The sequence below is a fragment of the Bombina bombina genome, chromosome 5 (genome assembly GCF_027579735.1).
Source record: "Bombina bombina isolate aBomBom1 chromosome 5, aBomBom1.pri, whole genome shotgun sequence".
Classification (NCBI taxonomy): domain Eukaryota; kingdom Metazoa; phylum Chordata; class Amphibia; order Anura; family Bombinatoridae; genus Bombina; species Bombina bombina.
In genome coordinates this window covers 513,872,133-513,899,441 of record NC_069503.1, presented here as the reverse complement: position 1 = coordinate 513,899,441, position 27,309 = coordinate 513,872,133, and the positions used below count along the sequence as shown (strand labels likewise).

At 38.9% G+C, this 27,309-nt stretch overlaps 1 protein-coding gene across 1 annotated transcript in view; it reads right to left on the bottom strand.

The window, feature by feature from the left end:
- The window catches only part of BBS9 (Bardet-Biedl syndrome 9), a 1,102,055-nt gene that overhangs the window by 531,359 nt on the left and 543,387 nt on the right, over positions 1-27,309 (bottom strand). The window lies entirely within an intron of this gene.

Genomic DNA, 27,309 nt, shown 5'->3' with positions numbered 1-27,309 from the left:
TTATATATGCATATTTGTGTTAGACCTGTAAAAAAAAAACAGTTTAGCGTTCTATTATCATAAAAAAAACAACTAAACTTACAAAGACTTTTAGACCCACAAAAAAACATAAAAGGTGAATTATGAACATAAAGTATACTACTGTAAACATCAAAGAAGATGCTTTGTCGTTTTGATGAAAATCAGGTCACATTATGTTTATTTAAATGTACTCCCCAATAAATTATTTTACTCAATCATATTTACAATCAAGAGATTTTAACTCACATTTGTACTTATTGTTAGTGCCAGGTATTATGAACCTTAAAGGGACAGTAAAGTCAAAATTTAAACTTTCAAAATTCAGATAGATCAATTTTAAACAACTTTCTAATTTACTTTAGGCTCAAAATTTGCTTTGTTCTCTTGGTATCCTTCATTGAAAAGTAAACCTAGGTAAACTACTAAGAGCTCCATAAGAGCTCAAGAGTTTGCATGTATCTTTAGTATTCTGTGGCAGCAATATTTTGTAACATTAGCCCAGATTAAAAGTGCTGTGCTAATGCTAACGCAGGCCGCAATAAGCAGTATCGCTAGACCGTGCTAAAAGTAGCACGCAAGTTTACATTAAAAGTTCATGATAAATCAGATTTACTAGAAAAGGTGTAGTGCGGCTGACATTACACATTACTTTCAATGGATATAGCGACAACGCTAAATAGCGGTGATATTACAAGTTGAATGTTATGGGTTATGTTCGAGCAATGGCCCAAATAACGTTAGAAAAATTAGCGTGACCTGAGACCTGAAGTTAAGTGTAAGGGTTAAAAAAAAACATATTAAAATAAAGTATTACACTCATATACACATAATTTTAATAGGGATATAACATTTATATTGATAAAAAGGTTTTAAAATGGTTAAAAAGGAATATGGTATATGGCAAGGTGTTGGATATGTGTATGTGTGTATGTATACATGTCAATATTTGTGTATTTATATGGACATACACATATATATATATATATATATATATCCCTGCATTTCTGTCAGATAATGCACCACTTTGCCCAAAAAATTGTCGCAATTACAAATGTTTAGGCATTCTCATATTTATTTATTTGTTTGTATTGGTATGACACAAAAAAGTGGAGAAAAAAATGCCAAACTTGACACAGTCCACGTAAAACTCCAAAAATGGGCTGGACAAAATTATGGGCACCCTTAATTTAATATTTGGTAGCACACTCCTTGGAAAAAATAACTGAAATCAATCGCTTCCTGTAACCATCAATGGGTTTCTCACGCCTCTCTACTGGAAGTTTGGACCACTCTACTTTTGCAAACTGCTCCAGGTCTCTTAGATTGTAAGGGTTCCTTTTCCCAACTGCTGTTTTGAGATCTCTCTACAGGTGCTCTTTGGGATTGAGATCTGGACTCATTGCTGGAGAGTTCAGTTCTCTCCAGCGCTTTGTCTTTAACCATTTCTGGGTGCTTTTTGATCTGTGCTTTGGGTTATTGTCCTGCTGTAAGACCCATGACCTCTGACTGAGACCCAACTTTCTGACACTGGAATTATTTGGTAGTCTTCAGATTTTATAATGCCATGCACACAGTCAAGACATCCAGTTTTCCCTCTAGCAGCAAAGCAACCCCAAAACATCAGCTAACCTCCACCATGTTTGACTGTAGAGACTGTATTCTTTCTTTAAAAGACTAATTTCTTTTTCTGAAAACAGTAGCATTATAGGCTTTACCAAAAAGCTGTAATTTAGTTTCGTCTGTCCACAGCACATTCTCCCAAAAGGATTTTGGCTTCCTCAGGAAAGTTTTGGCAAACTCCAATCTGGCTTTTTTATGTTTTTGTGTCAGCAGTGGGGTCCTCATGGGTCTCCTACCATAGCGTCCCTTTTCATTCAGATGGTGACGCATAGTGCGAACTGACACATTTGTACCAGGTGCCTGAAGGCCAGCTTAATTCAGTCTGGAAGTTGATTGAGGTTCTTTAGCCACCATTTTAACAATCTTTCATTGCATTCTTTGATCAATTTTTCTCTTTCACCCATGTCCAGGGAGATTAGTTACAGTGCCATGGGCTGTAACCTTCTTGACAATGTTGCGCGCAGTAGACACAGAAACATTAAGATCTCTAAAGATGGACTTGTAACCTTGAGATTGTAAATGCTTTTCCATAATTTTTGTTCTCAAATCCTCAGACAATTCTTTGCTGCTCTGTCTCTTCTCCATGCTCAGTGTGGCAAACAGAGACACAACAGAAAGGTTGAGTCAATTTTTCACCATTTTAACTGGTTGCTGGTGTGATTTCTATATTGTCAGCACCTGATAATTGATACAGGTGAGTTTAATTACAAATTACAGGAGCATCACAAACTTGGAATGCAATTATTTCTTACAATTTTGAGAAGGTGCCAATAATTTTGTCCAGTCCATTTTTGGAGTTTTGCGTGGAATGTGTCAGATTTAGATTTTTTTTCTCTCTACTTTTTTGTGTCATACCACAGAAATGCAGGTGTGCCAATATTTTTGGTCATGACTGTATATACAAATACATACATACATATAATGAGATATAAACACACTTTGAGCCCTTCCAAGTCAAATACCTTGAAAGATGAGAAATACATTTTAATAAATTTTAATATATTAATGTTTTTTTTTAATAGAAAAAACTTGAAATGTCTATGCTCTTCACTTGGATTTATATATATATATATATATAAATATATATGTGTGTGTGCAGGTATACCTCACTTTACAGCGCTTTACTTTACAGCGCTTCGCTAATACAGCGCTTTGTGGAGCTGAAGTTCAACCTCCAAGGATTTTGAAACAGTGCTGTAATCGTCGTGAGATTGCGAGAAAACTGACTGGCACCATTTTATTATGCGCAGTTCACTCTGTTTACAGCATTACAGTGCAATCTGTGTCTCAGTGTTATAGTCTGGTAAATTTTACTACAGTAATTGTCACTATTTTACAGGTACAGTATTTATTGAATACTAATTTAATATTGTACTGTGCTAACGTAGCACTATTGCACCCCTAATATATGCTAGTTCAAACATGTTTTAAAGTTTTTAAACACACTGGAAAGTGAAAAGAAAGCTAAAACCATCTTGTTTCACTTTAAGGCGGTTTTCACTTTACAGCGGGGCTCCGGTCCCTAACCCACTGTATGAGCGCGGTATACCTGTATATACAATATCTATCGAAATCCATATCTGAATATATTCATATAGATATATTGGTATAGATATATAGTTTACAACGTATATATATATATATATATATATATATATATATATATATATATATATATATATATATATATATATATATATATATATATATATATATTTAAAAATAAAAAGAATAATTTCTTCTAAGTGGAGAACACAGGAATTTAAAGTATTCCTAATGCACCTTCGGCTTTAGAGCAGTTGATCTAGCACAGTTATGGGTTAGTGTGCAAGCAATAAAATTAAACTGCTTTCTTTATCGTGCCCATAGAAGTCTATGGGAAGAGGGAGTTAACATGGTTGCAATATCTGAAGTTAGCATAACTGAGTTTCTCGCTTTTTACAATTTGGGGCGCGATCCGATATCGATCGCAGTTTGCGGCGCAAGCGAGGGAACCGGCGTCGCCCGCAGTTTCAGCTCGCAACTCGAGCCATCCCATATAGGTCGCCGTCAGATGCTAACGTGCCGTAAGTCTGACAAACCAGCGATGTCCAGAAATCTGCGTAAGTACAAATTTCTGGCGTCGCCAGTGACTTGCGCCACGTTAGAATCTGCCGGCGCCTATAAAACCTGACTAAAGTCTAAAACACCCGCACTGTCTAACACGCCTCCCTAACATAGCCCGCACTGTCTAACACGCCTCCCTAACATAGCCCGCACTGTCTAACACGCCTCCCTAACATAGCCCGCACTGTCTAACACGCCTCCCTAACATAGCCCGCACTGTCTAACACGCCTCCCTAACATAGCCCGCACTGTCTAACACGCCTCCCTAACATAGCCCGCACTGTCTAACCCTCTATCCGCTATCCCCCCTCACTAGCCTAACAATAAAAATGCTATTAACCCCTAAACCGCCGCTCCTTTACCCCGCCGCAACCTAATAAAGTTATTAACCCCTAAACCGCCGCTCCCGTACCCCGCCGCCAGCTATATTATATCTATAACCCCCTAAAGTGAGCCCCTAACACCGCCGCCATCTATATTAAAATTATTAACCCCTAATCTAAGCCCCTTACACCGCCGCCATCTCTATTAAAATGATTAACCCCTAATTTAATCTACCTACCCCGCCGCCAGCTATATTATCTATATTAACCCTAAGTATATTAGGGTTAATATAGTTAATATAGTTACTATAGTATTTATATTAACTATATTAACTCTATCTAACCCTAACTAAATTTATATTAAATTAATCTAATTCATTTATAAACTAAAATATTCCTATTTAAATCTAAATACTTACCTATAAAATAAACCATAAGATAGCTACAATATAATTAATAATTACATTGTAGCTATGTTAGGGTTAATATTTATTTTACAGGTAAATTGTTAATTATTTTAACTAGGTATAATAGATATTAAATAGTTATTAACTATTTAATATCTACCTAGTTAAAATAATTACCCAATTACCTGTAAAATAAATCCTAACCTAAGTTACAAATACACCTACACTATCAATAAATTTAATAAACTACTAACATCTATCTAAAAATACAATTAAATTAACTAAACTAAATTACAAAAAAAAACAAACACTAAATTACAAAAAATAAAAAAAAGATTACAAGATATTTAAGCTAATTACACCTATTCTAAGCCCCCTAATAAAATAATAAACCCCCAAAATAAAAAAAATTCCCTGCCCTATTCTAAATTCAACAAATTTCAAAGCTCTTTACCTTACCAGCCCTTAAAAGGGCCTTTTGTGGGGCATGCCCCAAAGAATTCAGCTCTTTTGCATACAAGAAATACAATACCCCCCCCCCCATTACAACCCACCACCCACATACCCCTATTCTAAACCCACCCAAACCCCCCTTAAAAAAGCCTAACACTACCCCCCTGAAGATCTCCCTACCTTGTCTTCACCACACCGGGCCGAACTCCTGATCCGATCCGGGCGATGTCTTCCTCCAAGCGGCAAAGAAGAATTCTTCCTCCGGCGATGTCTTCCTCCAAGCGGCAAAGAAGAATTCTTCCTCCGGAGACGTCTTCCTCCAAGCGGCAGCAAAGTCTTCATTCTTCCGGCGGCATCTTCAATCTTCTTTCTTCGCTCCGCCGCCGCGGAGCATCCATCCCGGCCGACTGCTGAACTTGGAATGATGTACCTTTAAATGACGTCATCCAAGATGGCGTCCGCCGAATTCCGATTGGCTGATAGGATTCTATCAGCCAATCGGAATTAAGTTAAAAAAATCTGATTGGCTGATTGAATCAGCCAATCAGATTCAAGTTCAATCCGATTGGCTGATCCAATCAGCCAATCAGATTGAGCTCGCATTCTATTGGCTGATCGGAACAGCCAATAGAATGCGAGCTCAATCTGATTGGCTGATTGGATCAGCCAATCGGATTGAACTTGAATCTGATTGGCTGATTCAATCAGCCAATCAGATTTTTTTTACTTAATTCCGATTGGCTGATAGAATCCTATCAGCCAATCGGAATTCGGCGGACGCCATCTTGGATGACGTCATTTAAAGGTACATCATTCCAAGTTCAGCAGTCGGCCGGGATGGATGCTCCGCGGCGGCGGAGCGAAGAAAGAAGATTGAAGATGCCGCCGGAAGAATGAAGACTTTGCTGCCGCTTGGAGGAAGACGTCGCCGGAGGAAGAATTCTTCTTTGCCGCTTGGAGGAAGACATCGCCGGAGGAAGAATTCTTCTTTGCCGCTTGGAGGAAGACATCGCCCGGATCGGATCAGGAGTTCGGCCCGGTGTGGTGAAGACAAGGTAGGGAGATCTTCAGGGGGGTAGTGTTAGGCTTTTTTAAGGGGGGTTTGGGTGGGTTTAGAATAGGGGTATGTGGGTGGTGGGTTGTAATGGGGGGGGGGGGGGGTATTGTATTTCTTGTATGCAAAAGAGCTGAATTCTTTGGGGCATGCCCCACAAAAGGCCCTTTTAAGGGCTGGTAAGGTAAAGAGCTTTGAAATTTGTTGAATTTAGAATAGGGCAGGGAATTTTTTTTATTTTGGGGGTTTATTATTTTATTAGGGGGCTTAGAATAGGTGTAATTAGCTTAAATATCTTGTAATCTTTTTTTTATTTTTTGTAATTTAGTGTTTGTTTTTTTTTGTAATTTAGTTTAGTTAATTTAATTGTATTTTTAGATAGATGTTAGTAGTTTATTAAATTTATTGATAGTGTAGGTGTATTTGTAACTTAGGTTAGGATTTATTTTACAGGTAATTGGGTAATTATTTTAACTAGGTAGATATTAAATAGTTAATAACTATTTAATATCTATTATACCTAGTTAAAATAATTAACTATTTACCTGTAAAATAAATATTAACCCTAACATAGCTATAATGTAATTATTAATTATATTGTAGCTATCTTAGGGTTTATTTTATAGGTAAGTATTTAGATTTAAATAGGAATATTTTAGTTTATAAATTAATTAGATTAATTTAATATAAATTTAGTTAGGGTTAGATAGAGTTAATATAGTTAATATAAATACTATAGTAACTATATTAACTATATTAACCCTAATATAATTAGGGTTAATATAGTTAATATATATAATGTAATAACTATATTAACTATAATATACTTAGGGTTAATATAGATAACATAGCTGGCGGCGGGGTAGGTAGATTAAATTAGGGGTTAATCATTTTTATATAGGTGGCGGCGGTGTAAGGGGTCAGATTACGGGATAGATAAGGTAGATGGCGGCGGTTTTAGGGGCTCACAGTAGGGGGTTAGTTTATGTAGATGGCGGCGGGGTCCGGGAGCGGCGTTTTAGGGGGTAATAACTTTATTAGGGATTTCGGGGGGGGGGGGATCGCGGTTGACAGGGAGATAGACATTGCGCATGCGTTAGGTGTTAGGTTTATTTTAGCAGATCGCGGTTGACAGGGAGATAGACATTGCGCATGCGTTAGGTGTTAGGTTTATTTTAGCAGATCGCGGTTGACAGGGAGATAGACATTGCGCATGCGTTAGGTGTTAGGTTTATTTTAGCAGCCAGTTTAGGAAGTTACGGGGCTCCAATAGTCAGCGTAAGGCTTCTTACGGCTGCTTTTTGTGGCGAGGTGAAAATGGAGTAAGTTTTCTCCATTTTCGCCACGTAAGTCCTTACGCTGCATATTGGATACCAAACTGCGCGGGTTTGGTATACCTGCCTATGGCCCAAAAAACTGCGGGCGACGGCAGAAATATACGCGCGTAACTTCTAGCTTACGCCGTATATAGGATACCAAATCCGCGCAATTATTGGCGTCGCCGGCTTTTGCGGGCGACGCTTTATATCGGATCGACCCCCAACTTGTAATACAAGCGCTAACCTCTAAGCGCAGTTTTTTTTTTACCTTGACCAAACAGTATTCATGAGCGATAAAAAATTATCGCTGCACTTGTAATCTAGCCCATCGTTGGTAGCACTATTATACATTGTTGCAAGCACTGCTGCCATTGAATACTAAATACATCAATACACTCCCGAGCTCTTATGAGCCTACCTAGGTTTACTCTTCAACAAAGGATACCAAGAGAACAAATACATTTGATCATAGAAGTAAATTATTTTTTAAATTGCACGCTGTCTAAATCTTGAAAGTATAATTTTGACTTTACTGTTCCTTTAACAAATTATATTATTGATAGGTAGATAACAATATATATATCTATATATATATATATATATATCTATATATATATCTATATCTATATATACACACACAAACACACGTGATATATTCAAATGTATCTCCCAAGACAAAAAAACACCTTATAAGAAAAGATTCCACTCTAGTTCCCGAGTCATACCTTTAGGAACTAAAGCTTTATATATCAAAAAGGCTTCTCATTTCTTAAGAAGAATTACTAATTCCTCTAGGGACTGGAATGTAATCAATAATTTGAAACTTAATTTAAGAAATTGAGTGTCCAAAGTGATGGGCTACAGGTGCAGTAAAATCATTTCTACTTATACTAGATTTTTGGTGTAGGATCCGTTCCCGGACCCGCTGTGTAGCTTCACCTACATAAATCAAGCCACATAAGCATTTAATTAAATACACAACACTAGTAGCATTACAGTTAAACTAACCTTTAAAAGTTATTATTACTTGGCAGAAATGTTGCTACAATTGTCCAACATAGAAGTGTATGCTCCCCTCCCTTATAATCCTACAAATAATATGAGACATTGTAACTTGTATAGATAGAGCTTTATTGGTGAAAGATGAGTGTTCTATTCCAGTACCAACTGGGCAACCAATAGTGGCTGGTACATATTCTTTACAGATATTTCAAAACATCTTGATAAGCTACTAAGACCCCTTGTTATACAGTCTATGTCTCATACTAAAAACACTAACGATTTTTTTTTTTTTAAAAGATTGAAACGTGCCCTAGTAATATGGATAAGTGTATCTTTCTCAGTTTCGACATAGTGAGTTTATATACATATATTTTTCAGAAGCTTTCTGGCCAAGAGTAATTTGTTTTCGGTACAACTGAAACAATTTATACTAAAATTTATGGAAATCATTTTGTACTGTAATTATATTTAGTTCCAGAATACTTTTTATATAAAAATTGGAACTGACATGGGCTACAACATCGCCCTCACCTATGCAAATCTTTTTATGAATTTGTTTGAGGAATATTTTGGCCTAGATTTTGAGTTTGGCGGTAGCCGTGAAAACCAGCGTTAGAGGCTCCTAACGCTGGTTTTAGGCTACCGCCGGTATTTGGAGTCAGTCAAAAAAGGGTCTAACGCTCACTTTTCAGCCGCAACTTTTCCATACCGCAGATCCCCTTACGTCAATTGCGTATCCTATCTTTTCAATGGGATCTTTCTAACTCCGGTATTTAGAGTCGTGGCTGAAGTGAGCGTTAGAATTCTAACAACAAAACTCCAGCCGCAGAAAAAAGTCAGTAGTTAAGAGCTTTTTGGGCTAACGCCGGTTCATAAAGCTCTTAACTACTGTGCTCTAAAGTACACTAACACCCATAAACTACCTATGTACCCCTAAACCGAGGCCCCCCCACATTGCCGACACTCGATTACATTTTTTTAACCCCTAATCTGCCGACCGCCACCTACGTTATACTTATGTACCCCTAATCTGCTGCCCCTAACACCGCCGACCCCTATATTATATTTATTAACCCCTAACCTGCCCCCCACAACGTCGCCGCCAGCTACCTACAATAATTAACCCCTAATCTGCCGACCGCAAAGCGGCGCTACTTACGTTATCCTTATGTACCCCTAATCTGCTGCCCCTAACACCACCGACCCCTATATTATATTTATTAACCCCTAACCTGCCCCCCACAACGTCGCAGCCAGCTACCTACAATAATTAACCCCTAATCTGCCGACCACCACCTACGTTATACTTATTTACCCCTAATCTGCTGCCCCTAACACCGCCGACCCCTGTATTATATTTATTAACCCCTAATCTACCCCCCACAACGTCGCCTCCACCTGCCTACACTTATTAACCACTAATCTGCCGAGCGGACCGCACCGCTATTATAATAAAGTTATTAACCCCTAATCCGCCTCACTAACCCTATAATAAATAGTATTAACCCCTAATCTGCCCTCCCTAACATCGCCGACACCTAACTTCAAACATTAACCCCTAATCTGCCGACTGTAGCTCACCGCTATTCTAATAAATTTATTAACCCCTAAAGCTAAGTCTAACCCTAACACCCCCCTAAATTAAATATAATTTAAATCTAACGAAATAAATTAACTCTTATTAAATAAATTAATCCTATTTAAAGCTAAATACTTACCTGTAAAATAAATCCTAATATAGCTACAATATAAATTATAATTATATTATAGCTATTTTAGGATTTATATTTATTTTACAGGTAACTTTGTATTTATTTTAACCAGGTACAATAGCTAAAATAGTTAAAATAATTACAAAATTACCTGTAAAATAAATCCTAACCTAAGTTACAATTAAACCTAACACTACACTATCAATAAATTAATTAAATAAAATACCTACAATTACCTACAATCAAACCTAACACTACACTATCAATACATTAATTAAATACAATATCTACAAATAAATACAATGAAATAAACTAACTAAAGTACAAAAAATAAAAAAGAACTAAGTTACAAAAAATAAAAAAATATTTACTATCAGCCAATCGGAATTAAGGTAGGAAAATTCTGATTGGCTGATGGAATCAACCAATCAGAATCAAGTTCAATCCGATTGGCCGATCCGATCAGCCAATCAGATTGAGCTCGCATTCTATTGGCTGATCGGAACAGCCAATAGAATGCGAGCTCAATCTGATTGGCTGATCGGATCGGCCAATCGGATTGAACTTGATTCTTATTGGCTGATTTCATCAGCCAATCAGAATTTTCCTACCTTAATTCCGATTGGCTGATAGAATCCTATCAGCCAATCGGAATTTGAGGGACGCCATCTTGGATGACGTCCCTTAAAGGAGCCTTCTTTCGTCGGTAGTCCGTCGGGCCAGCAGGATGTTCCGCGTTGGAGGTCTACAAGATGGATCTGGAAGAAAGAAGATTGAAGATGCCGTTGATAGAAGACTTCAGCCGGATCATGGACCTCTTCAGCTCCCGCTTGGATGAAGACTTCAGCAGGATCATGGACCTCTTCAGCTCCTGCCTGGATGAAGACTTCAGCCGGATCATGGACATCTTCAGCCCCCTGCTTGGGCTTGGATCAGGACATCGGAGGAGCTCTTCTGGATCGATCGGTGAACCTGGTATGGTGAAGATAAGGTAGGAAGATCTTCAGGGGCTTAGTGTTAGGTTTATTTAAGGGGGGTTTGGGTTAGATTAGGGGTATGTGGGTGGTGGGTTGTAATGTTGGGGGGAGGGGTATTGTATGTGTTTTTTTTACAGGCAAAAGAGCTGAATTCTTTGGGGCATGCCCCGCAAAGGGCCCTGTTCAGGGCTGGTAAGGTAAAAGAGCTTTGAAGTTTAGTAATTTAGAATAGGGTAGGGCATTTTTTTATTTTGGGGGTCTTTGTTATTTTATTAGGGGGCTTAGAGTAGGTGTAATTAGTTTAAAATTGTTGTAATATTTTTCTGATGTTTGTAAATATTTTTTTATTTTTTGTAACTTAGTTCTTTTTTATTTTTTGTACTTTAGTTAGTTTATTTCATTGTATTTATTTGTAGATATTGTATTTAATTAATGTATTGATAGTGTAGTGTTAGGTTTAATTGTAGGTAATTGTAGGTATTTTATTTAATTAATTTATTGATAGTGTAGTGTTAGGTTTAATTGTAACTTAGGTTAGGATTTATTTTACAGGTAATTTTGTAATTATTTTAACTATTTTAGCTATTGTAAATACAAAGTTACCTGTAAAATAAATATAAATCCTAAAATAGCTATAATATAATTATAATTTATATTGTAGCTATATTAGGATTTATTTTACAGGTAAGTATTTAGCTTTAAATAGGAATAATTTATTTAATAAGAGTTAATTAATTTTGTTAGATTTAAATTATATTTAACTTAGGGGGGTGTTAGTGTTAGGGTTAGACTTAGCTTTAGGGGTTAATAAATTTATTAGAATAGCGGTGAGCTACAGTCGGCAGATTAGGGGTTAATGTTTGAAGTTAGGTGTCGGCGATGTTAGGGAGGGCAGATTAGGGGTTAATACTATTTATTATAGGGTTAGTGAGGAGGATTAGGGGTTAATAACTTTATTATAATAGCGGTGCGGTCCGCTCGGCAGATTAGGGGTTAATAAGTGTAGGCAGGTGGAGGCGACGTTGTGGGGGGCAGATTAGGGGTTAATAAATATAATATAGTGGTCGGCGGTGTTAGGGACAGCAGATTAGGGGTACATATCGATAATGTAAGTAGCGGCGGTTTACGGAGCGGCAGATTAGGGGTTAATAATAATATGCAGGGGTCAGCGATAGCGGGGGCGGCAGATTAGGGGTTAATAAGTGTAAGGTTAGGGTTGTTTAGACTCGGGGTACATGTTAGAGTGTTAGGTGCAGACGTAGGAAGTGTTTCCACATAGCAAACAATGGGGCTGCGTTAGGAGCTGAACGCGGCTTTTTTGCAGGTGTTAGGTTTTTTTTCAGCTCAAACAGCCCCATTGTTTCCTATGTGGGAATCGTGCACGAGCACGTTTTTGAGGCTGGCCGCGTCCGTAAGCAACTCTGGTATCGAGAGTTGCAGTGGCGTTAAATATGCTCTACGCTCCTTTTTTGGAGCCTAACGCAGCCATTCTGTGGACTCTCAATACCAGAGTTATTTTAAAGGTGCTGCCAGAAAAAAGCCAGCGTTACCTACGCGGGTCGTTACCGACAAAACTCTAAATCTAGCCATTTGTTTTTGAGAATAGATTGGTTTTACTACATGGCACCACATGGTGGCGCTATATAGATTATCTTTTTGGTTTATGGTGAGGCGACATTGGAACCCTTAAAGGGATACTGAACTCAAAATGTTTATTTCATGATTAAGATAGAGCATGCACTTTTAAGCAACTTTCTAATTTACTTCTATTATCAATTTTTCTTCATTCTCTTGCTATCTTTATTTGAAAAAGAAGGCATCTAAGCTAAGGAGCCAGCCAATTTTTGGTTTAGTACCATGGACAGCACTTGTTTATTGGTGAGTGAATTGATCCACCAATCAGCAAGAACAACACAGGTTGTTCACCAAAAATGGGCCGGCTTCGAAACTTACATTCTTGCTTTTCAAAGAAAGATACCAAGAGAATGAAGAAAATTTGATAATAGGAGTAAATGAGAAAGTTGCTAAAAATTGCATGCTCAATCTGAATCACGAAAGAAAAAAAATTAGGTTCAGTGTCCCTTTAAGCTGTTTTTATGTAATATAAACAATCAATCACAAAACATAAAATCTAAATTATTGGGGGGCGTGTCTGAGCAGCGACCATGAACGATCGCATTTTCCTGAGCTCCAGCGGAATCTCCTGTAATCCGATGAGTGTAAGAGACATTCCACAGCTACCTCATCACTATACTACTCTGCAGTAACCCACTACACTGTGGTGCCATAAATTTAGTAAATCACGCTGTATTTTTGATGCTGAAGACTGAAAACAGACAATAGGGGCCTAGAGCGGTGGCACATAATAGGTGGCACCACCCCCTCGGTAACCCGAGGTATCCAGCTTTTACCGATCTCGCCAATATACCTACATAGACTCCCAAAAACAGAAAGATATAAAGGAAAAAGGTAACAGCTATATACAGACAGCAAAGATCAAAAACAAAGCACAAAACCCATGATATTCCATATCTAAAATGGCCGCCACCGGATATATTGGTGATCAAAATACTTTAGGTGAACACTGGCACAGATTTGATTTGCTCTGCTTAGACCTCATTGAGAGAGCTCCACAAGACTCATTGATGCTGCAATATACTATTGCAGCCACAAATGAGCTCTGGATACGTTTTTTTCTAGCTAGAACCCAACAGCAGGAAGAGAACGTGGAAACCACCATCACCTCATCATACAGACATATGTACAGCGTGGTGACTCCCGAGATGCCGAGCTGCGCACATATAGTATACCTTAAGAAGAAAGGCCCATCTACATCTTTGATCTGGGATCTGTGTGGCGAGCTGGGTGAAGCCAAGCAAATGAAAGATCACCTTTTGCAGTCCGCGGCCCTGTGGGGTTTCGGGGGGGGGAACTGCTGTGGCCAACGAACAAGAATTAAACTCGTTTGCAGCACTGCTTGACACTTATGATTCCTGTGGCTGCTTGCAGGAGACTTTCTGCCTTATACTCAGGTACTCTTAACTCATAACTAACAGTAGCAAGATGATCGCCTTACATAGGTTGGGATCCCCTTTGATCTGGAACTCTCACTTCAACGATGACCTACGAGACCTTCGGGTCTCCGCCACTGCTCACTCTTCAATGAAAGTAGAGCCCAGGGGCTAGAAGAACCTTCAAATTATGATAACTGTGTTATAGACTATGAATAACAGTTAAAAGCAAAAATGAGCCTTTATATGTCACTATCACCTAGATTACGAGTTTTGCGTTATATCTTTTAACGTTGAAAAAATGCCAATTTCAGCCTAATGGCCAGTACACATATTACGAGTTAAACGCATATTACGAGTTGTGTCGGTATAGATATACCGCAAGCATTTTAGCCTGTAACGCAACGTCCATTATGCACTCAAAAAAAATTACGTTTTTGGTCATAAAGGTGGTGCCATAACTTATGTCAACTGTTATTCCTCTGTTTTCGTCCTAGATATTCTCCATGCCACTGACTCCTACTTTTATATAAATATTGAAATTTTATTGACTAGATACTACTATAACAAATACTATATTAGCACACCAATGTTTTAATTCTTGTATACCTTCCATGTGTGAAATGTATCAGTTATTTTTTTTGTATTTGTTTCGTGCTGGGACATACTCTCATTTCTGTTATTTCCATTCAATGTCTCAATAAAAAAATTTATTTAAAAAAAAAAAAAATACGTTTTTGCGTGGGATTTTAATAGCACCAGTATTACAGGTTGTGCGTTCAGGCTAAAAAGCTTGCGTTACAGCCTATACCGACATGATCCATACCTCCATCTGAAACCAGTAGTTATGTGTTTTGCACCCAAATTTTTTTCCACAAAACTCATAACTAAACTGTTACAAAGTACACTAACACCCATAAACTACCTAGTAACCCTTAAACTACCGCCATCCTGCATCGCAAACACTATATTGAACCTATTAACCCCTAATCTGCCACCCACCCACATCACGACTATTAAATACATTTATTAACCCCTAATCTGCCGCTCCCGTAAAATTGCATGCTGTATCGGAATCATTAAAGAAAAAATATGGGTTCAGTGTCCCTTTAAAGTTAGGGGGTGTTAGGTTTAGGGGTTAATAGTTTAATTTAGTGTTTTACGATGTGGGGGCCGGCGGTTTAGGGGTTAATAGGTTTATTTAGTGGCAGAGATGTAGGAGGCAGGAGGTTTAGGGTTTAATAGGTTTATTTAGTTGCGGAGATGTGGGAGGCCGGAGGTTTAGGGGTTAACAACTTTATTATAGTGTCGGCGATGTTGGGGAGCGGCAGAATAGGGGTTAATAGCTTTATTATAGTGGTGGTGATGTCGAGGAGCGCTGGAATAGGGTTTAATAACTTTTATTAGTGTCGGCGATGTCGGGAGCGGCAGATTAGGGGGTTAATAACTTTATTTAGGTGTCAGCGATGTCGGGGGCAGCAGACTAGGGGTGTTTAGACTAGGGGTTTATGTTAGGTTTAAACGTAACTTTTTTTTCCCCATAGACATCAATTTGGGGTTGCGTTACGGAGAATTTTCATTCCGCACTTCAGGTATGTTTTTTTCTGACACTCTCTTCCCATTGATGTCTATGAGGGAAAGTGTGCACGAGCACGTCAAAGCAGCCCTTGGATTTTGTGCGGTATGGAGCTTAATGCCACCATATCGCACGCACAAGGAGGCTTTTCAGTAACTCGTAATGCAGCACTATGGAAGGTGAAATAACACAACTTTTTTTGCCTACGTTTCGCACCCTGTTTAGCGCAAAACTCGTAATCTAGATGTATGTTTGTTAAGATTAAAAGTTATTTTTGTTCTGAATGTCAAGGCACTAACATTTCTGATCAGTAGATACTCATATATTATGTAGTTAGATTTGAATAGCCCCATCTAATATACTTGTAGTACCGCTATGCCTGTATAATGCAATTTAACCGTACTCTATTATATTCTGTACCATGTGTATTACTCTCACAGCGCCAATACACATACCTTAAATGCCTAGGGACACAAAATAACCTAGCCCTCTGTATGAAGAATATTAGCTACAATAATGTTAACACGCAACACATATACTACATATAATCAGCCTGATGCATATTACATTCTTAGAGATCAGGACGTTGTAACTGTATGCCTAATATTTCTTTTCTGACCTTGTGACTTTCGGCCAGAGCCGTAAGGGGGAAAACATGTCTCCTTTTTTGATGCTGAACATCGCTTAATATTTATATACAAGGCTAGATACTGTGGGACACTTAGATAAACAACCCTATCAAATTTCTGCACTTAACCACTACTATGGGCAAGATTTATCAAAGTGAGAATAAGAAAATTCTCACATTTGTCGTCAAAAAAACCTCACAAATGATATCACCATATTTATGAAAGGTTATGCGCCAATAAAGTCGCAACTTTTCATATGTGCGAACAAATTGACTCATGACCATTCGCAAGTCTTAAATATATGCAAATAAGTTGTCTGGAAATGCCTAATTCTTGTATTAATCTCTATTGGCATTTTAAAATGCCCGTATATATTCGCAGTTCTCATATATTTATGAAAAGTGGTGCATGCAATATTCACTGTTTTTAATCTCACCAATTTGTAGGTTGCGAGGAGTGAAAAATAAAGAGCAATATTGTTTGTCTGGAGGGAAAATGGAAATATGTATTTTTCTTGCTGTATCTAGGGTTAAAAATTGCCCACAGCAAGGCGCAGAACCTAAATAATATTAATAATTAAATAACAAAAAGGTATACACAAATTTATAAAAAAGTAAAATAATTTAAGTGCAATTGAAATAAGTGTATTAAAAAGAACGAAGATAAGATCCAAAAAACGTGCAAACCTTCCTTAATGAAACAGAGCCAAAGAAGGGGCAAAATAAATATAACTAATATATAAGAAATAACATTCTTACAAACGATCACTTAATTAAAACAATAAACCATTTACCGGTGTCTAAAATTAAGATTGATAAATAAAGTGAAAATTATATTTTCGCAAGAAAACTAGGATCAGCGATTCGCTCGACATCGCAAAAAAGTTTTGCCCCAAAAATGATTCTAGAATTTTGATAAATACTGTTGACATTTTTTACTTCACACATTGCGAACTATTGCGGAAATAAACTTTTTAGGCGCATTTTTTCGGGGCTTGATAAATTTTGCCCTATATATTAGTTTAGAATCTCCACAAATCTGAGTCTTAGACCAGTAGGGCAAAACTCCGCCTCCTGTGAAGAACTAGCACTAAATTACGTGGATGTTTGTAGAAGAAGTTTGGACGTACGTTTCACTGTTCTCTGTCAGCTTTGTTAAGGAATAAAGTGTGCAAATCTGAAAGAGTCTTTTTTGTCAGTCTACTATATTTGTTGTTGGAAACGATGTATTCTTATATATATTGCAAATATCTACATATGGGTTAAGGACCCTGAAGTTAAAATTCACAACCAACATATAAATAATAGATATATTTTGCATTGCATATATATAGAAATAAAATAAAAAGACAACAATATATAAAATACACTGTTCACCATATGGACAAAATACATTAGAGACCGCAAATGCATAACAAACATTGCAAATAATGAAACCAAACGTTTGTGCTGCATATGTATGAAATAAAATATAGATAAGTAGATTACAAGTTGTGCATTCATGTTTTAACGCTGAAAAATGGTAATTTCAGAGTTAAAACTGCAACGCAGCCATTACAAGTCTTGTCGTTATAGCTGTACCGCAAACCTTTTAGCCTGTAACGCAACGCCAGTCCCGCACTTGTAAAAATTACGTTTTTTATGGGACTTCCATAGCGCAGCTATTACGAGTTTTGCGGTTGAGGTTGAAAAGCTTGCGTTGCAGCCTATACCGACAAGATTCGTTCCGCAATCTGAGAGCAGTATTTGAGTTTTACGCTACAAAACTGTTACATAAAACTCATAACTAAACCGTTACAAAGTACACTAAACACCCATAAACTACCTATTAACACCTAAACCGAGGCCACCACTATAATAAAGTTATTAACCCCTAAACCGCCGCCCTCCCGCATCGCAAACACTATTTAAATATTATTAACCCCTAATCTGCCGTCCGCCCACATCGCCCCCACTATACCAAAATTTTTAACCCCTATTCTGCTGCTCCCCAACACCGCCGCCACTATAATAAACCTATTAACCCCTAAACCGCAAGCCCCCACAACAAAATATACTAAATTATATTATTAACGCCTAAACCGAAAGCCCCCCACAACAAAATATACTAAATTAAACTATAAACCCGCTAAAACCGCAAGCCCCCCACAACGAAATATACTAAATTAAAATATTAACCGCTAAACCAAAAGCCCCCACATCGCAATAAACTAATTTAAACTAGTAACCCCTAAATCTAATGCCACCCCCCAACTTTATATTAAAATTTCAATTTCCCTATCTTAAATTAAATTAAAACTTACCTATCAAATTAAAAAAAAACTATGTTTAAACTAACAATTAACTTAATATAACTATTAAACTAAAATTAAACTAACTGCCAATTAAAGAAAACTAAAATACACATTAAAAAAATTCTAACACTAATATAAAAATTACAAAGTATCTAATTACGAAAAAATAAAAAATACTAAATAACAAACACTAAATTACGAAAAATAACAAACTAAATTATCAAAAATAAAAAAGAATTACACCTAATCTAATAGCCCTATAAAAAATTTAAAAAAATACCCAAAATAAAAAAAAACCTAGCCTACAATAAACTGCCAATAGACCTTAAAAGGGCATTTTGTAGGGCATTGCCCTAAGTTAAACAGCTCTTTTACCTGTAAAAAAAATACAAAGACCCCCCAACAATAAAACCCACCACCCAACCAACCCCCCAAAATAAAAAAAAAACTAACAAAAACCTAAGCTACCCATTGCCCTAAAAAGGGCATTTGTATGGGCATTGCCCTTAAAAGGGCATTTAGCTCTTTTGCATTGCCATGAAAAGGGCATTTAGCTCTTTTAAGAAAAGCCCAAACCCTAAACTAAAAAAAAAATCAAACACTCAAAAAAGTTTTAAAAATCCTAACACTAACCCCTGAAGACCCACTTACAGTTTCTGAAGTCCGGACATCCAGGCGGCGAGAGGTCTTCATCCTGTCGGCTCCATCTTCATCCATCGCGGGACCGGCATCTTCTTCATTTCTGCTGAGGTGGAGCGGTCGATGCACAGAGGTCCAGGCGAAGGTTCAAGGCGGAAGTGCATTGATCCGACGTGGAGGTCCTCTTCATGTGATTGTCCGTCAAACACTGAGGATTGAAATGCAAGGTACTCCTTTTATACTGGGGGTACCATTGCATGCCTATTGGCTAAAAAATTTAAAATCGGTCAATATGATTTAAGCAGCTCTCATTCTATTGGCTGATTCAAATCTTTAGGACAATACCCTACAAAAGGCCCTTTAAGGGCCCACAAAATGTCCTTTTAAGGGCCCTTGGTAGTTTATTATAGATTAGGGTTTTTCATTTTGGGGTGTTTTTTTTTTATTTATTTTTTTAAGTGTATTAGAATAGGAATAACTAGGTAGTTATTAAATAGTTAATAACTATTTACTAACTAGTCTACCTAGTTAAAATAAATACAAACTTACCTGTGAAATAAAAATAAAACCTAAGATAGCTACACTATAACTATTAGTTATATTGTAGCTATCTAAAGTTTTATTTCACAGGTAAGTATGTATTTCATTTTAAATAGGTATTATTTAGTTAACAATTGTAACTTTAATTTAGCTCTATTTCAATTATGTTAAAGTTATGGGGTGTTAGGTTTAGGGTTAGGTTTAGGGTTGTATTTAGGTGGTGGTGATGTTGGGAACGGCAGATTAGGGGTTAATAACATTATGTAGGTGTCGGCGATGTCGGGAGCGGCAGATTAGGGGTTAATAACTTTATTTAGGTGTCGGCGATGTCGGGGGCAGCAGATTAGGGGTGTTTAGACGTGGGGTTTATGTTAGGGTGTTACGTTTAAACGTAGCTTTTTTCCCCCATAGACATCAATGGGGTTGCGTTACGGACATCAATGGGGTACCTAATAAAATGTATTAACCCCTAATCCAACATTCACCCACATCGCAAATTACCTAATAAAAGTATTAACCCCTAAATCCGCGAAACCCCAACATTGCAAACTACCAAATAAATATATTAACCCATAATCCACCATTCAACCACATCGCAATCTACCTAATAAAAGTATTAACCCTTAATCTGCCAACCCCAACATTGCAAACTACCTAATAAATGTGTTAACACCTAAACCGCCAAACCCCACATCGCACTAAACCTAATTAATCTATTAACTCCTAAACCGCCATCCACCCACAACGCAAATAGCTAATTAAATTACTAAGCCCGCTAACCTAGCACCCCCTAAATTAACCCCAAATTACATAAACTACTAAATTACAATTAAAATAAAAAATCCTAACAGTACTTAAAAAAAACAAAACTAAGTTTAATTTAATTTAAAAATAAAAAAAATAAAAAAGGCTAACATTACAGAAAACAATAAACCAAATGATCAAAAATAAAAAAATTAAACCTAATCCCTATGAAAATAAAAAAGCACCCCCAAAATAAAAACACCCCCTAATCTAAACTAAACTACCAATAGCCCTTTTGCAGGGCGTTGCCCTAAGTTAAACAGCTCTTTTACCTTAAAAAAACCAAACCACCCAAAATAAAAAAACCTAACAATAAAAAATCCTAAACTACCACTTGCCCCTAAAAGGGCAATTGCATGGGCATTGCCCTTAAAAGATCATTCAGCTTTTTTACTGCCCTTAAAAGGGCATTCAGTTCTTTTACAATTGCCCATTAAATCCCAAATCTAAAAAATAAATCCCCCCAAAAAAATTAAAAAAAAGCCTAAGTCTAACCCCCAGATAGGTACTCACAGATAAATATGGCGTACCTTGCATTCCTATTGGTTGATTTGAATCTTCAAATTCAAATCAGCCAATAGGATGAGAGCTACTGAAATCCTATTACCTGTTTAAATCAGCCAATAGGATTTCAGTAGCTTGCATCCTATTGGCTGATTTGAATTTGAAGATTCAAATCAGCCAATAGGAATGCAAGGTACACCATATTTAAATACGTAACTTGAATTCAATATTCAGTGTACAGCGGTGGTCGCCGGTCTTCAGTTCCGCAGTCGCTGGTCTTTAGTTCCGCAGTCCTGGATAAAGATCGAAGAGGTCGCCGCAATGGAAGAAAATATTGGCGCTTGGAAGACGACTTCACCGCAAGACTTCTGGAACCGTGAGTACCTATCTAGGGGTTAGACATTTTTTAGATTAGGTATTTAATGGGCAATTGTAAAAGAGTTAAATGCCCTTTTAAGGGGAGTAAAAGAGCTAAATGCCCTTTTGAGGGCAATGCCCATACAAATGCCCCTTTTCTCCCAAAAATAGCCTCCGAAGAAGCAAAAGTATCAAATTTGTAAAATTTGGCAAAAGTGTGCAGTGAAGACCAAGTCGCTGCCTTACATATCTGATCAACAGAAGCCTCGTTCTTGAAGGCCCATGTGGAAGCTACAGCCCTAGTGGAGTGAGCTGTGATTCTTTCAGGAGACTGCCGTCCGGCAGTCTCATAAGCCAATCGGATGATGCTTTTAAGCCAAAAGGAAAGAGAGGTAGAAGTTGCTTTTTGACCTCTCCTTTTACCAGAATAGACGACAAACAGAGAAGAAGTTTGTCTGAACTCTTTTGTAGCTGCTAAGTAGAATTTTAGAGCACGGACTACATCTAAATTGTGTAGCAAACGTTCCTTCTTTGAAACTGGATTCGGACACAAAGAAGGTACAACTATCTCCTGATTAATATTTTTGTTGGAAACAACCTTTGGTAGAAAACCAGGCTTAGTACGCAGAACAACCTTATCTGAATGGAACACCAGATAGGGTGGAGTACACTGTAGAGCAGATAACTCAGAAACTCTTCTAGCAGAAGAAATAGCAACCAAAAACAAAACTTTCCAAGATAACAACTTAATATCTATGGAATGTAAAGGTTCAAACGGAACCCCTTGAAGAACTGAAAGAACTAGATTTAAACTCCAGGGAGGAGTTAAAGGTCTGTAAACAGGCTTGATCCTAACCAAAGCCTGAACAAATGCTTGAACATCTGGCACAACTGCCAGTCGTTTGTGTAGTAGGACAGATAAAGCAGAAATCTGTCCCTTTAGAGAACTCGCAGATAATCCTTTATCCAAACCTTCTTGTAGAAAGGAAAGAATCCTAGGAATCTTTATCTTATTCCATGGGAATCCCTTGGATTCACACCAGCAGATATATCTTTTCCATATTTTATGGTAAATCTTTCTAGTTACCGGTTTTCTGGCTTGAACCAGAGTACCTATCACGGAATCTGAAAACCCACGCTTTGATAGAATCTAGCGTTCAATCTCCAAGCCGTCAGCTGGAGGGAGACCAGATTTGGATGTTCGAATGGACCCTGAACAAGAAGGTCCTGTCTCAAAGGTAGCTTCCATGGTGGAACCGATGACATATTCACCAGGTCTGCATAACAAGTCCTGCGTGGCCACGCAGGAGCTATCAAGATTACCGAGGCCCTCTCCTGTTTGATCCTGGCTACCAGCCTGGGAATGAGAGGAAACGGTGGAAACACATAAGCTAGGTTGAAGGTCCAAGGCGCTACTAGTGCATCCACTAGAGTCGCCTTGGGATCCCTGGATCTGGACCCGTAGCAAGGAACCTTGAAGTTCTGACGAGACGCCATCAGATCCATATCTGGAATGCCCCATAGTTGCGTCAACTGGGCAAAGATCTCCGGGTGGAGTTCCCACTCCCCCGGATGGAATGTCTGACGACTCAAATAATCCGCTTCCCAGTTTTCCACACCTGGAATGTGGATCGCAGATAGGTGGCAGGAGTGATTCTCCGCCCATTGTATTATTTTGGTCACTTCTTTCATCGCCAGGGAACTCCTTGTTCCCCCCTGATGATTGAGATACGCAACAGTCGTCATGTTGTCTGATTGGAATCTTATGAATCTGGCCTTTGCTAGCTGAGGCCAAGCCCTGAGAGCATTGAATATCGCTCTTAGTTCCAGAATGTTTATCGGGAGAAGAGACTCTTCCCGAGACCACAGTCCCTGAACTTTCGGGGATTCCCAGACCGCGCCCCAGCCCACTAGGCTGGCGTGGGTCGTGACGATGACCCACTCTGGACTGCGGAAGCTCATTCCCTGGGATAGGTGATCCTGGGTTAGCCACCAACGGAGTGAGTCTCTGGTATTCTGATCTACTTGAATCACTGGAGACAAGTCTGTATAGTCCCCATTCCACTGTTTCAGCATGCACAGTTGTAATGGTCTTAGATGAATTTGCGCAAAAGGAACTATGTCCATTGCTGCAACCATCAATCCTACTACTTCCATGTTCCATGCACTGAGCTACGGAAGGACGAGGAATAGAATGAAGAACTTGACAAGCGTTTAGAAGCTTTGACTTTCTGACTTCTGCGCGCCACAATTGCAAACCCTGAATTTTTCGCCGCTAATCTAGCTATTTGCAAAGCGGCATCTAAAATAAAAGAGTTAGCCAACTTAAGTGCGTGAACTCTGTCCATAACCTCCTCATATGGAGTCTCTCTACTGAGCGACTTTTCTAGTTCCTCGAACCAGAACCACGCTGCTGTAGTGACAGGAACAATGCACGAAATATAGTAGTGCGATTGTTTAGAGTAGAAACTGCCCCCTCAACCTTAGGGACTGTCTGCCATAAATCCTTTCTGGGGTCGACCATAGGAAATAATTTCTTGAATATAGGAGGGGGAACAAAAGGTATGCCGGGCTTCTCCCATTCCTTATTTACTATGTCCGCCACCCGCTTGGGTATAGGAAAAGCGTCTGGGTGCACCGGAACCTCTAGGAACTTGTCCATCTTGCATAATTTTTCTGGAATGACCAGGTTGTCACAATCATCCAGAGTAGATAGCACCTCCTCAAGCAGTGCGCGGAGATGTTCTAATTTAAATTTAAATGTCACAAAATCAGGTTCAGCCTGTTGGGAAATTTTTCCTGAATCTGAAATTTCCCCATCTGACAAAACCTCCCTCATGGCCCCTTCAGATTGGTGTGAGGGTATGACAGAACAATTATCATCAGCGCCCTCATGCTCTTCAGTGTTTAAAACAGAGCAATCACGCTTTCTCTGATATGCAGGCATTTTGGATAAAATATTTGCTATGGAGTTATCCATTACAGCCGTCAATTGTTGCATGGTAATAAGCATTGGCGCGCTAGAAGTACTAGGGGCCTCCTGCGTGGGCAAAACTGGTGTAGACACAGAAGGAGATGATGTAGAACCATGTCTACTCCCTTCATCTGATGAATCATCTTGGGCAACTTCATTATCTGTGACAGTACTGTCCTTACTTGTTTTGGACGCTTTGGCACAATTATCACATAATTTAGAAGGGGGAGACACATTGACTTTCATACATATAGAACATAGCTTATCTGAAGGTACAGACATGTTAAACAGGCTTAAACTTGTCAGTAAAACACAAAAAACGTTTTAAAACAAAACCGTTACTGTCTCTTTAAATTTTAAACAGAGCACACTTTATTACTGAATATGTGAAAAAATATGAAGGAATTGTTCAAAATTTACCAAAATTTCACCACAGTGTCTTAAAGCATTAAAAGTATTGCACACCAATTTTCAGAGCTTTAACCCTTAAAATAACAAAACCGGAGCCGTTACAGTTTTAACCCCTCTACAGTCCCAGCTACAGCCTTTGCTGCGACTCTACCAAACCCAGAGGGGAATACGATACCAAATGACGCCTTCTAGGAACTTTTCCAACTATTTTCAGGTCCTCACACATGCATCTGCATGTCTTGCTCTCAAAAACAACTGCGCAGTAATGGCGCGAAAATGAGGCTCAGCCTACAACTGGGAAGGCCCTTCCTGACTGGAAAAGGTGTCTAACATAGTGCCTGACGTTAAAAAACGTTCCCCAAGTTTATAAATGTGAAATACCAGCATAAACATGTATAAAATGCCCAAATAAAGAAATCGATTTTGCCCATAAAAGTGTCTACCAGTTTTATAGCCCATATTAAGCCCTTTATTCTGCTTGAGACTAAGAAAATGGCTTACCGGTCCCCATGAGGGGAAATGACAGCCTTCCAGCATTACACAGTCTTGTTAGAAATATGGCTAGTCATACCTTAAGCAGAAAAGTCTGCTAACTGTTTCCCCCAACTGAAGTTACTTCATCTCAACAGTCCTATGTGGAAACAGCAAAGGATTTTAGTTACTGTCTGCTAAAATCATCTTCCTCTCACAAACAGAATTCTTCATCTCTTTTTCTGTTTCAGAGTAAATAGTACATACCAGCACTATTTTAAAATAACAAACTCTTGATAGTAGAATAAAAAAACTACAACTAAACACCACATACTCTTAACCATCTCCGTGGAGATGTTGCCTGTGCAACGGCAAAGAGAATGACTGGGGAGGACGGAGCCTAGGAGGGACTATATGGCCAGCTTTGCTGGGACTCTTTGCCATTTCCTGTTGGGGAAGAGATATTCCCACAAGTAAGGATGACGCCGTGGACCGGACACACCAATGTTGGAGAAAGGCTCTTTTATTGTTATTTTTTTTTTTTTTTTTTTTGGTTTTATAAAACTTTTATTGAAATATAATTGCGATACAATAAAATGCAGATTCTAGAAACAATTGTACAGTTGGTAGGTGGGTACCAGTGGCCTCACTCTATGCAAGAGTCCCTGGGGTTTAAAGTCCAAGTAGTCCTTGTATTGGGGCATATTAAGTGAGGGGGATCCAATGACAGCCCTCTTAGTTGTGGCAAGTTCCCAGTTTGTTAAGATTGTAGCGCAATTGGAAGATAAGTGAGTCCGTACGTTTCAGCTGCAACGTACATGGCTGTAAACAGTTATTAACAATTGTAAACAGTTATAAACAAATAACAAATGCCTTTCTGTCCTTTAGTTTCGCCTTACCTGCCTATGTAACATAAGAGTAATGTATAGTAAAGGGGAAAGAGGGAGAGGAAAGGTAAAAAGAGGGGGGAAGGGAGGGGGGGGGGGAGGAAAGGGAGAGGGGAGAGGAGGGGAGGCGGAGGGGGGGGCGGAGGGAGGGGGTTGGTCTGGTCGGAGGCATTATTCCCTACGGGGCGCCGGGCGGGGTAGAGTGTGACGTCTCTCTCAGGGTATGGGAGAGAGACTCCCAGTAGAACCGGACTTCGTGGAAGAAGGCTAGATTGCCATTCTTGAAGAAGGAATACTCTTCCCCCTCCAAGAGTTCCGAGATGTGGTGGAACCATTCCTGGGTCGTGGGGACAGTTGGGGATTTCCATTTCCGGGAGATGAGTGCCTTCGCACTATTTATGGTAATTTGTAGGAGTTTCCATCTGATCTTGCAGATCTTGCCATATTTGTGGTTCAGGAGGGCAGTGAGGGGTGTTAAGCTAAATGTTGGACCCATGAGCTCTTTAAGGAATCTCTCTACTCTCCTCCAGAAAGGGGAGATCACTGGGCAGTACCACCATATATGGGCCATCGTTCCCACTGCCCCGCACCCCCTCCAGCAAGTGGCGCCTGCTCTTGGGTAAATTTGTTTGATTCTTTCGGGTGTGAGGTACCAACGGAATAGGATCTTATGATTCAGTTCTAAGATTCTAGCTAGGGACGAGGACTTGGAAGTGCTATATAGGATCGCCAGCCATTGCTCTTCAGATATTTCTCTTCCTAGTTCTGCTTGCCAGTGGAGCTTGTATGAGGGGGGTATTGCCATAGGGGCATTGTCCAACATTTTCTTTGCTATAGAAAGGGAGCTACGGGGCGGGGAGCCTGACAGGCACAGCTTTTCAAATGGGGTCGGATCTCTAGTTAGACTGTCCTTGTGGGGTGAGATTTTCAGGAGGTGTGTCAGTTGGGCATATTTGAGCCAGGAGGAGAAGCTCCCCCCAGCTATGTCTGTCATTTGTGAGCGCGTTTTTAGAGTGTGGTTAGAGACTAGGTTGGCAAATGGGGTTGTGTTAGACATGCCGCCTGGGCAATGCCTCTCCGCCAGTAGGCCTCCCAGGAATTCGGCGTTGTGTGATATTGGTGTCATCGGGGAGATAGGGGAAGAAATACCCTTGTCTTTGGCTCGTATTACGTCCCAGGTCTTGAAAAGGTGGGCATAGAGTTGGGATGTCTTTGCGAG